The following is a 12594-nucleotide window of genomic DNA, read 5'->3' as shown; positions in this document are numbered from 1 at the left end:
CTTTTAACAGCACATTACTCAACACTAGTGAGACTCATGTCGGCTACTGTAGGCCTACAGTATATAGAAAAATATGACGTGAATCTCTTTCAATAATTACATATAGAGGGTTGGAGGATATTTCTGTAGTTCAGTGATATTTATTCCCATAGTAATTTGTTGTGGATCCATAACTAAATAAACATTGGCATTTTGAAAGAGTATTTTTATCATTATTTTATAAATGAAAGCATAAAGATGCCGTAGTTACATTATTTTTGTTTGAATGTGCAGACTGACACTAAGAACAGAACAACGGGAACATTTCCCTAGTCAGCGCCATTTATTAGTGCAATGCCCCTTAAAGTGTTGCCAGTGTGGCGGGGTGGGGTCCACCCCCTTCCTCCTCCTCCTCCCTTCCCCATGGACTAGGTCGGTTTTCTTTGCGCGGCTCTGCGGTCCATCCCGAGCCCCCTGCCCTCATGCCTTGAACCTTGCGCGCTTTCAGTGTATACAGCTGGAGAACTGCAAGGCAATCCCATTGTGCGCCTCTCGGGAGCCATGACCAATATATATTGTCCTCCTAATAACAGGGTTAATAATATATCTGTGAGAATATCCAACGGGATGTTATATAATTCTAAATTAATAATGATAGTAATCGCTTTGTTTAGAAATTACAATATTATGGAGATTTTGTTTTCAAATAACTTAAAAAGAGTAAGTAAAAAGCCATTCTTGAACATGGGGTGAGACATTGTTACTAATTTGTAAATAAAGCCAGTTTGTTATTTTGAATGATTTATTTCTGTTTTTAGAGGGAGAAAAACCTACAGTCATCTCATGGGTCTCCCAGTCGAGGCCGGCACTGGTATTGAACCAGCATAGACCGTTGCACCACTCAGGCACTGTACAATGTGCCCGGTCAGGAGTTGCCTACAGTACTACAGTAAAAGCAAAATAATCCTAACAAAATAAAAAAATAAAAACCTTAGTGTAACAACAGTTTTGGTAAGTAATACTGAAGTTGTGCACAATTATCAGTTTCTATTTAGGCTTATGTCGCCCATTCATTGTCATAGACACAGTAGCATCCAAAAGCACAATCAGTGCTCTAACTCACCCTTGCGCTGGTCTGGATTAATGAAGTGGTGATGCAGGGTACCGTACTAAACCACAAGTTACCTCTAAATCCCGCGGCGTAAACTCGCAACTTTTGAAGGAGGAACCACTGTATGTGTGATATTTGTGCATCTGTAACTTTCTCACTCATAATTATTCACGATTTATTCACGATTCAACGTAATCATGGTAGCATCCACATTAATGCAGAAGTGTTAAGAAACATTCTAAACAAACTGAAACAAACATTATTTACCATTCATTTCTATTGGGCACAAATTCAACTAAAACACAACCAAAATAAACAGCAAATGCAAATTTGTAGAGTCACAAGCTTGATGTACCCATTGCGTGCTATGAATGTGGGACCAAATACTTAACTTTTTACTACTTTAATACACATACAAGTGAATTTTACATAATACTTTTGGTCCCCTAAAATGGGGGGACTATGTACAAAAAGTGCTGCTATTTGTAAACGGTTTACCCGATATGGATGAAAATAACCTAAAATGAATGCTGATAGTCTGTACTTTAACTGCATAGTCATTGTTTGATTTCAAATCCAAACTTTTGGAGTATAGAACCAAAATAATAAAAATACTTCACTGTCCCAATAATTACGGCGGGCATTGTAATTCATATCATAGGCCTAATAGCACTGTAGCTTTTTTTACTTGCACACAAATAGCTGGATCGCCCCAGCCTGCCCTAGGGTCCACCGCCCTGCAGCGCCCCAACCCAACACACCCCACTCAGCTTTAGGATCTGAGTGTAACATTCATTATTGGTTTCAGGCGTGTTAGGCCAAGGCCAGAGTGACAACCACATTAGAGTGTCTAGTTTGAGAAACAGACGCCTCACAAGTCCTCAACTGGCCGCTTCATTACGTAGTACCCGCAAAACACCAGTCTCAACGTCAACAGTGAAGAGGCGACTCCGGGATGCTGGCCTTCAAGGCAGAGTTGCATAGAAAAAGCAATATTTCAGACTGGCCAATAAAAATAAATGATTAAGATGGGCAATATAACACAGACACTGGACAGAGGAACTCTGCCTAGAAAGGCAGCATCCCGGAGTCGCCTCTTCACTGTTGACGTTGAGACTGGTGTTTTGGGGGTACTATTTAATGAAGCTTCCAGTTGAGGACTTGTGAGGCGTCTGTTTCTCAAACTAGACACTCTAATGTACTTGTCCTCTTGCTCAGTTGTGCACCGGGGTCTCCCACTCCCCTTTCTTTTCTGGTTAGAAACAGTTTGTGCTGTTCTGTGAAGGGAGTAGTGCACACCGTTGTACAAGATCTTCAGTTTCTTGGCAATTTCTCGCATGGAATAGCCTTCATTTCTCAGAACAAGAATAGACTGACAAGTTTAAGAAGAAAGTACTTTGTTTCTGGCCATTTTGAGGCTGTAATCGAACCCACAAATGCTGATACTCCAGATACTCAAGTAGTCTAAAGAAAGCCAGTTATATTGCTTCTTTAATCAGAGCAACAGTTTTCAGCTGTGCTAACGTAATTGCAAAAGGGTTTTCTAATGATCAATTAGCTTTTTAAAATGATAAACAAGGATTAGCTAACACAACGTGCCATTGGAACACAGGAGTGATGGTTGCTGATCAAAATCAGCCGTTTCCAGCTACAATAGTCATTTACAACATTAACAATGTCTACACTGTATTTCTGATCATTTTGATGTTATTTTAATGGACAAACAATGTACTTTTCTTTCCAAAACAAGGACATTTCTAAGTGACCCCAAACTTTTGAACTGTGGTGTAAGTATTCAGACCCTTTACTCAGTACTTTGTTGAAGCACCTTTAGCAGCGATTACAGCATCAAGTCTTCTTGGTTATGACGCTACAAGCTTGGCACACCTGTATTTGGGGAGTTTCTCCCATTATTCTCTGCAGACCCTCTCAAACTCTGGCAGGTTGGATGGGGAGCGTCGCTGCACAGCTATTTTCAGGTCTCTCCATTGATGTTCGGTCGGGTTCATGTCCGGGTTCTGGCTGGGTCACTCAAGGACATTCAGAGACTTGTCCCGAAGCCACTCCTGCGTTGGTTTGCCTGTGTGCTTAGGGTCATTGTCCTGTTGGAAGGTGAACCTTTGCCCCATTCTGAGGTCCTGAGCTTTCTGGCATAGGTTTTCAAGAAGCTCTCTGTACTTTGCTTCATTCATCTTTCCCTTGATCCTGACTAGTACCCCAGTCCCTGCCTCTGAAAAACATGCCCACAGCATGATGCTACCACCACAATGCTTCATTGTAGGGATGGTGCTAGGTTTCTTCCAGTTGTGTCATTTGGCATTCAGTCCAAAGTGTTCAATCTTGGTTTCATCAGACCGGAGAATCTTGTTTCTCATGGTCTGAGAGTCTTTAGGTGCCTTTTGGCAAACTCAAGCGGACTGTCATGCGCCTTTTACAGAGGAGTGGCTTCCATCTGGCCACTCTACCATTTAGGTCTGATTGATAGAGTGCTGCAGAGATGGTTGTCCTTCTGGAAGGTTCCCTCATCTCCACAAAGGAACTCTAGAGCTCTGTCAGGGTGTCAGGGTGACCAAGGCCCTTCTGACCTGATTGCTCAGTTTGGCCAGGCGGCCAGCTCTAGGAAAAGTATTGGTGGTTCCAAACTTATTAAATTTAAGAATGATGGAGGCCACTGTTTTTAAGGACATTTTTCGGTACCCTTTCCCAGATCTTTGCCTTGACACCATCCTGTCTTGGAGCTCTACTGGCTTGGTTTTTACTCTGACATGCACTGTCAACTGTGGGACCTTATATAGACTGGTGTGTACCTTTCCAAATCATGTCCAATCAATTGAATTTACCACATGTGGACTCCAATCAAGTTGCAGAAACATCTCAAGGATGATCAATGGAAACAGAATACACCTGAGCTCAATTTCGAGTCTCATAGCAAAGGTTCTGAAATCTTAAATAAGGTATTTCTTAAAACCTGTTTTCACTTTGTTATTATGGGGAATTTTGTGTAGATTGCTGAGGATCTTGTTTTTATGTAATCCGTTTTAGAATGAGGCTGTAACGTAACAAAATGTTAATGCATCTGAATACTTTCCGAAGGCAAAAATGTATTTCTGAGATTATATGAACATGACTGGGCATTCAAACATTTCTATATCTATTAATCATCATTAATAGTGTCTCCCTGGTCTTCATCACATTTTTGTTTGACTTGTTTTGTGTCATCGGGAAAAGACTCCAACCCCTGATACAGTTTGGAAATCAACTTTTAGAGGTTTTTCAGACTCCCAAACAGCAAACACTGGACAGGCCAGAAGGTTCAAATATTTTACATCTTTGAAGCTTCTGGCTTGTCCAGTGTTTGCTGCACAGAGAGAATAAAGTGTTGCATCTGTAAAAGTTCACCTTAGCGCCACCACAGACTTGTCTTCCCTGGTTGCCTGACCCTGCTTAGACCCCATGCCACCATCTGATCCTGCTAAGATGAGGCATGACAAAGAATTACATTGGTTACATTTCTACATTATATTTTCCGGTAAATGGAGTCAATGGTTCATTAATTGAAATTACCATTATTCCCAGATCCCAGACTGTAGCTTTAAACTAATGTCATGTAGGCCTACCCATCAACTCAAAATTGAACTTTGTTATCATTCAGTGGTTGTTATAATATACCGCAAAATTCACCTGACTTCCGTAGACTGGTCTTCCCTGGCTGTCTGACCCTGCAGGGACACCTGTCACCATCTGATCCTACTAAGACATGATGAGCATAGTATTGTGTAGTGTGTACTGACTGTGCACCATGACAGTGAAGCTTGTAGAGCTGTTTATGCCGTGTCAGTGTGAAACGTAGGGAATTGGCTAGGGAAACTGACAGCTCAATAATGTTTACATTTACATTTAAGTCATTTAGCAGACGCTCTTATCCAGAGCGACTTACAAAATGGTGCATTCACCTTATGATATCCAGTGGAACAACCACTTTACAATAGTGCATCTAAATATTTTAAGGGGGGGGGGGGGTTAGAAGGATTACTTTATCCTATCCTAGGTATTCCTTAAAGAGGTGGGGTTTCAGGTGTCTCCGGAAGGTGGTGATTGACTCCGCTGTCCTGGCGTCGTGAGGGAGCTTGTTCCACCATTGGGGTGCCAGAGCAGCGAACAGTTTTGACTGGGCTGAGCGGGAACTGTGCTTCCTCAGAGGTAGGGGGGCCAGCAGGCCAGTGGTGGATGAACGCAGTGCCCTTGTTTGGGTGTAGGGCCTGATCAGAGCCTGAAGGTATGGAGGTGCCGTTCCCTTCACAGCTCCGTAGGCAATCACCATGGTCTTGTAGCGGATGCGAGCTTCAACTGGAAGCCAGTGGAGAGAGCGGAGGAGCGGGGTGACGTGAGAGAACTTGGGAAGGTTGAACACCAGACGGGCTGCGGCGTTCTGGATGAGTTGTAGGGGTTTAATGGCACAGGCAGGGAGCCCAGCCAACAGCGAGTTGCAGTAATCCAGACGGGAGATGACAAGTGCCTGGATTAGGACCTGCGCCGCTTCCTGTGTGAGGCAGGGTCGTACTCTGCGAATGTTGTAGAGCATGAACCTACAGGATCGGGTCACCGCCTTGATGTTAGTGGAGAACGACAGGGTGTTGTCCAGGATCATGCCAAGGTTCTTAGCACTCTGGGAGGAGGACACAAGGGAGTTGTCAACCGTGATGGCGAGATCATGGAACGGGCAGTCCTTCCCCGGGAGGAAGAGCAGCTCCGTCTTGCCGAGGTTCAGCTTGAGCTGGTGATCCGTCATCCACACTGATATGTCTGACAGACATGCAGAGATGCGATTCGCCGCCTGGTTATCAGAAGGGGGAAAGGAGAAGATTAATTGTGTGTCGTCTGCATAGCAATAATAGGAGAGACCATGTGAGGATATGACAGAGCCAAGTGACTTGGTGTATAGCGAGAATAGGAGAGGCCCTAGAACAGAGCCCTGGGGGACACCAGTGGTGAGAGCGCATGGTGCGGAGACAGATTCTCGCCACGCCACCTGGTAGGAGCGACCTGTCAGGTAGGACGCAATCCAAGCGTGGGCCGCGCCGGAGATGCCCAACTCGGAGAGGGTGGAGAGGAGGATCTGATGGTTCACAGTATCAAAGGCAGCAGATAGGTCTAGAAGTATGAGAGCAGAGGAGAGAGAGTTGGCTTTAGCAGTGCGGAGAGCCTCCGTGACACAGAGAAGAGCAGTCTCAGTTGAATGCCCAGTCTTGAAACCTGACTGACTAGGATCAAGAACGTCATTCTGAGAGAGATAGCAGGAGAGCTGGCCAAGGACGGCACGTTCAAGAGTTTTAGAGAGAAAAGAAAGAAGGGATACTGGTCTGTAGTTGTTGACATCGGAGGGATCGAGTGTAGGTTTTTTCAGAAGGGGTGCAACTCTCGCTCTCTTGAAGACGGAAGGGACGTAGCCAGCGGTCAAGGATGAGTTGATGAGCGAGGTGAGGAAGGGGAGAAGGTCTCCGGAAATGGTCTGGAGAAGAGAGGAGGGGATAGGGTGAAGTGGGCAGGTTGTTGGGCGGCCGGCCGTCACAAGACGCGAGATTTCATCTGGGGAGAGAGGGGAGAAAGAGGTCAAAGCACAGGGTAGGGCAGTGTGAGCAGGACCAGCGGTGTCGTTTGACTTAGCAAACGAGGATCGGATATCGTCAACCTTCTTTTCAAAATGGTTGACGAAGTCATCCGCAGAGAGGGAGGAGGGGGGGGGGGGGGGGGGAGGAGGATTCAGGAGGGAGGAGAAGGTAGCAAAGAGCTTCCTAGGGTTAGAGGCAGATGCTTGGAATTTAGAGTGGTAGAAAGTGGCTTTAGCAGCAGAGACAGAAGAGGAGAATGTAGAGAGGAGTGAGTGAAAGGATGCCAGGTCCGCAGGGAGGCGAGTTTTCCTCCATTTCCGCTCGGCTGCCCGGAGCCCTGTTCTGTGAGCTCGTAGTGAGTCGTCGAGCCACGGAGCAGGAGGGGAGGACCGAGCCGGCCTGGATGATAGGGGACAGAGAAAATCAAAGGATGCAGAAAGGGAGGAGAGGAGGGTTGAGGAGGCAGAATCAGGAGATAGGTTGGAGAAGGTTTGAGCAGAGGGAAGAGATGATAGGATGGAAGAGGAGAGAGTAGCGGGAGAGAGAGAGCGAAGGTTGGGACGGCGCAATACCATCCGAGTAGGGGCAGAGTGAGAAGTGTTGGATGAGAGCAAGAGGGAAAAGGATACAAGATAGTGGTCGGAGATTTGGAGGGGAGTTGCAATGAGATTAGTGGAAGAACAGCATCTAGTAAAGATGAGGTCAAGCGTATTGCCTGCCTTGTGAGTAGGGGGGGAAGGTGAGAGGGTGAGGTCAAAAGAGGAGAGGAGTGGAAAGAAGGAGGCAGAGAGGAATGAGTCAAAGGTAGACGTGGGGAGGTTAAAGTCACCCAGAACTGTGAGAGGTTGCATTGCTGTACTGACTCTAATAAAAAAACTCGCATTGTGCTGTCAGAGAACTTCAGAATATCGGTCCTCAATTGTTTGGCTGCTAGTTTCATTGTTTGATTCAGGTCTAGTGTGATTGATGCAAAAATAATAGCTAAAGTTTGAGCTAACTAGGTAGGTACATCAACTGGCGAAAACTAGCCAAGTTAATATACTTCTTTTAAAACGGGACAAAACAAAGACTACAAGACCTTTCCATACACGCAAGAGCTATTAGATACTGCTGCCTGAGATAGCTAGAGGCTAGAGCTAAACTGGCTGTGGTAGCTACTAGCTAGCTACTTTAGCTAGTTCATTCACTTCAGACAGAACTTCAGTTGAGAGGGGATGAAACATTAGCTAACGTTAAATGTCAGTTAGCTACACTACTGTCGTGGAAATGTTCAGTCAATAATATTTCTCAAATACCGGAGCCGGTGAGTTCAAATAGACTTTATTACAAAGTAATATAAGCCGAGCTGGTTCATGAAGCAACTTACTTTCCAGCCTTGGCACACACTTTTTATACAGGTTTCATCCTTACGTCACACACATAGAAACTCCTCTTCATGTTAATGATTAATCCCCTCTGGCATTTAGCCACCATTATCTTTTTGCCTTGCACTAATTTTAGCTTGGTTTCGCATTAGGGCATAAATTATATTGGTGGTGTAACCATAGCAACAGTAAACATTAGGCCATAGCAATGGTACAAAAATAAACAGACATGCCCACTCCTAAAACAGGTGCATGTCTAATGGTGCCTAATGCCCTAGACACACATATAAAGTGCACTTATTCTGTGCATGTCTAAGATGTATAATGTGCACGCATGTACTGGAAAATTCGCAATATATTCCTCCTCTGGGGCTTACTAATTTACAAACCTTAAAGTTTGTTCCAGTACAAGTGGGAAGGAAAGCACCTTATATGTTGCTAAGGAGACAATCTGTCTCCCTTTCACCTTATCAACCTTTGCTTCACTTTCTCATTCATACTGGGGAGTCAGGACCAAACATCTCCTTTCACATATAGCTAGAAGGAAGTAAAAGATCCCTCAAGACAATTGTTCTTTAACATACAGTGTAAAAGCATGTGCATACATTTTTAAGCCTTGCCCGAGGTTCTCAGTTATGTAAAATATAAGAATAACAAAAACATAATAAAAAGGAAACTAAACCTCATAAACCCTCACAGACACCTCTCTAACAACTGTTTGGTCATAAGTGAAAAAACCTGTTAAAGAATTAATGGCATGGTCCATGGACTCTTGTAACTGGAAAACCCTATGTCACATACATGTCTAGGCAAACAGATATTCAGAAGGTCTAACATCATTTATCATTCAGCAACTGTTCCATTGAGTACATGGTTATATTCTGTTATACTTTAAACACATTCCGTATCCCAACATAAGGGGCAGTCCCCCTTTTGGCACATGACACAGAAAATTGGGTCAGCAACCAACTTTCTTGTGGTTTTGCCATTGTCTTAGTTGGTGTACTAGTGCTAGTGGGAGGTGTTTTTACCATTTCTTCCTGGTTTGCCACTGTTGCTGTCAAGGCCATTCTACCGTTCTTCATCTGTCCTGGTTTCCACTGTCTGTTAGGAGGACCATGTGAGGGCAGAGAAGTCGATGGTAGAGAAGTCTCCTTCCCATTCTCCTCTCGTTGTTTCTCCGTCACCTTGGACAGCGCCTCCGTCAGGGATATCTGCCAGAGTAGGTATGTCATCAGGAGTAACAGGCATGTCACTCCTCTTTATCCCTGGACTCTGGATATTGAGGAGAGAGTGTTTGTTGGCTATTGGGAGATGCACCTTGGTCCTCTTCTCCTTCTGTTTCCTTCAGGCTCCTGCCTGGTGTAACAGCATCCTCTTCTTCCTCATGGCTTGATGGTCGCTCGCTGATCCCCTCCGGAACTCTGGTACAGGGGTTTAAATGGTACCATGTAGTGCTTCCTGTCACCTGGACGGCTGTTGGTGTTGCTAGGACCACTTTGTAGGGACCCTCTCACCTTGGCTCGTTCCACTTCCTCCGGAACACTCTGATGTAGACCTGGTCCCCTGGGATCACCGGACGGGGAACCTCTGGTCCTGGTTCAGATTTTCACCTTTTTTTCCGTGAGGTTTTCAAACTCAGAGACTTATGGCCTCTGTTCTATGATTACACCATACATAATCTTATTTCCATCTCTCATCACACAACAAAATGACATTCCAGCTGAAGCTGGTGACTTCCTTCACTTCAGCTGAGCTGCTTTTAGTTTCTCCACTTTCTCCTTCTGGTTCCTAAGAGATTGGCATAATAAGTCTTGGAAAGCAACGAAAAACACAACAGTATTAACAATGTGGTAAGATATGCATGAAAACCAAAGTCTGAGACCATGACAATTCCCACTCTCTCTTCACCTGACTCTATGGCTCCAGGATACTTTTCTGCTGGACCCCACAAAAATGAAGGCCCTAAAAAGCATCCTCATGCTTTCGACCAGTCTTCCCCTTTCCGGCCCCAGGTTCCGAGAGGTGTTCCCAAACTATGTCATTTTCACTTTGTTCCCCATCTCCTTCATTGCCACTTGATAGGCACGTCACCTGATAGGCAAGTGCGTATCCCTAATCAACACTACATTATCTTGAGGTAACTCAGCACTGTATATGCTTTCACATAAATGCCTTGTGTGTGGACCAGACCAACGCTGTCCCAACACCCCCCGCCTGGTGTACCTTGATGTACACTCAACTTCCAGAATTCAGCCCATGCCCTTGGTTATCTCTGGCTCCTTATGTGCTGCTTTCACCTGAGGTTATACACACTGCAACACATGGGTCATTTCCTGACAACATCAACTCTCCTCCTATGGCAAGATCACTAATTTGTGATATTTAAATAACAGCACCCCCTGTACTCCCATCGGTCTCCCAGTTACCAGTTACCAATCCATGTGGCACGAGTCTTCATAAACTGATATCCCAACAATGCTACTACTAACATGGCCCATGTCTATAGTCTCCTTCAATTACGGTCCCTACAGCAACTGCCGTAAGAATAACTCCTGCATGTAATCTGTCAAGTGTTCGCCGGCTGTTAGAAATTGGGAAAGAGATTAATGAGTTGGAAGAATATCCAACTTAACAAACGTCTGAGTCACAGGTTTCTTGAAAGTTTACCATAGTGTCTGAAATGCCACCACTATCTCTTTTACTCTCACCATGCTCTGGGTATGTGCAATTTTCAATTTAACTTCATTAACTCCCTATATTGTGCACAGTTAGCTGTCCTCCCTCTCCTATGAGCTATCTCCTGTAACAATATACAGTCTCTGGGAATGACACTTCTCTATCACCACGACCTTTATGAGCCCCCACATATCTTTACTGCAGTCACGTTCCATCCCATTTAACAGCCCTATGTAAACATTCTGTCTCAAACACCTCCTCCTGCTACTGATACATTTGCACATATATCATTCCATCTAACCCATAACACACTAGTCACTACTCCTAATGCACTTCTTCAGTTCTAAACATACTACAACATTCTCAAATCAATTAGTCAATATACATCAGTCCCTCCACCAGAACAATGATCACTCAAATGTTCCACGAAACCTAAAAACATATTGACTTGAAAAGGAAAGAGAAAAAAACTAAAATAAACACGTTTAATAACTTCGCACCACTTAGTGATGCGACTAAAACTAGGGGGGAAAACGTCCATACGATACGTTCTATGCCCATGTTATTCTGGTCTCTATGCCTTCTCCCTTGTCTTCATCCTTGGGTGTTATCGCAAAACACAGACTATGAGCCTTGTATGCAATTAATTGTACTGTATCAACCAGCCATATCTATGTATCGATGCGATTTAACATTAAAATGCTGATGGCATCGTAAAACAAAAGAAACCAAAAAACTTCATGTTTGACCCAAGCTGTCATCCAGTTCTCTAACAAACAACCTCCCTGTCGGAGGGCACTTAGAGATAAGGTTTCTGGAGCCTCCCTAGGTGTCATAAATGAATTGTACAATTTGAATAGAGACTGGTGTTTCTCATTCATTTAATAATAAAATTCCACCTGTATTCGATCATTTCTAGTGAGATTGATCAGGCCTCAGAAAGTCAGGATAGAGGGCATTCGACACCTATTAAAATATTTCCTCTCCCTTTTCTTTCCCTGTCCTTCCGAAACCATTTAAATACCTTTCAAAACATTTCCATCCTTCTGCATACCAAATTTAAAACTGAATTGAAAAGACCCCATCCGAAATAAATCCCACAGTATTAACACCAGTAACGCATATTCATAACGTGTGTGTGTGTGTGTGTGTGTGTGTGTGTGTGTGTGTGTGTGTGTGTGTGTGTGTGTGTGTGTGTGTGTGTGTGTGTGTGTGTGTGTGTGTGTGTGTGTGTGTGTGGTAAACCATATGGCAAAAACAAACAAAAATGGCCAGGCCTTATTTAATTTGGTAACTCCTCTTTACTACTGAATCCGGATTATTTTATACCTACAATGTGTTTTACTAACCCCTCTTCCAAGACCATAGCCTCAGGAAACATTCCAAAGAGAGATAATGAAACCCCCTCCTCTTCTGGAAAAGAAAGTGTACATTTCGTTAGCATTCACTATGCTACATCTTAATCAGCAAACCCAAAGTATTATTTTCAAACCAAACATGATAATGGTAAATCCACTGTCCTTACTGCTGTGGCGGAAGAATCAGAATTAGTTATGTTACATAAATAATTAAGATGTCTTATCTGCATAATATGCTTATGTGATATACTTGTTATTAGAATGTATCCCTTCAGACTCTGGTGTTGGCAGTTGCACTTCTTCCCTGAGCTGAGCTGTGGCTCAGTCACCTTGGGTCCAGAGAGGGGAGAGGTCAGGCTTGTCTTTCACATGTCCATGGTGCTATGCAGAATATCAGAAAGGGAAGAGGACAGGAGGGAACATTGTCTTCATATGTGAATGTGTCTTTACCTATTCTTAAACCATGTGAAGGGATGGCGTGGTTAATGGGGAAC

At 44.0% G+C, this 12594-nt stretch overlaps 1 protein-coding gene across 5 annotated transcripts in view; it reads left to right on the top strand.

The window, feature by feature from the left end:
* Positions 1-12594, top strand: part of LOC106573015 (zinc finger protein aebp2) — a 51937-nt gene that overhangs the window by 9614 nt on the left and 29729 nt on the right. The gene's annotated exons all lie outside the window — the stretch shown is intronic.

The sequence above is a fragment of the Salmo salar genome, chromosome 16 (assembly GCF_965601325.2).
Source record: "Salmo salar chromosome 16, fSalSal1, whole genome shotgun sequence".
NCBI classification, from domain to species: Eukaryota; Metazoa; Chordata; class Actinopteri; order Salmoniformes; family Salmonidae; genus Salmo; species Salmo salar.
The sequence above is the reverse complement of the archived record's forward strand: the minus strand, read 5'-3'. Positions and strand labels throughout refer to the sequence as shown.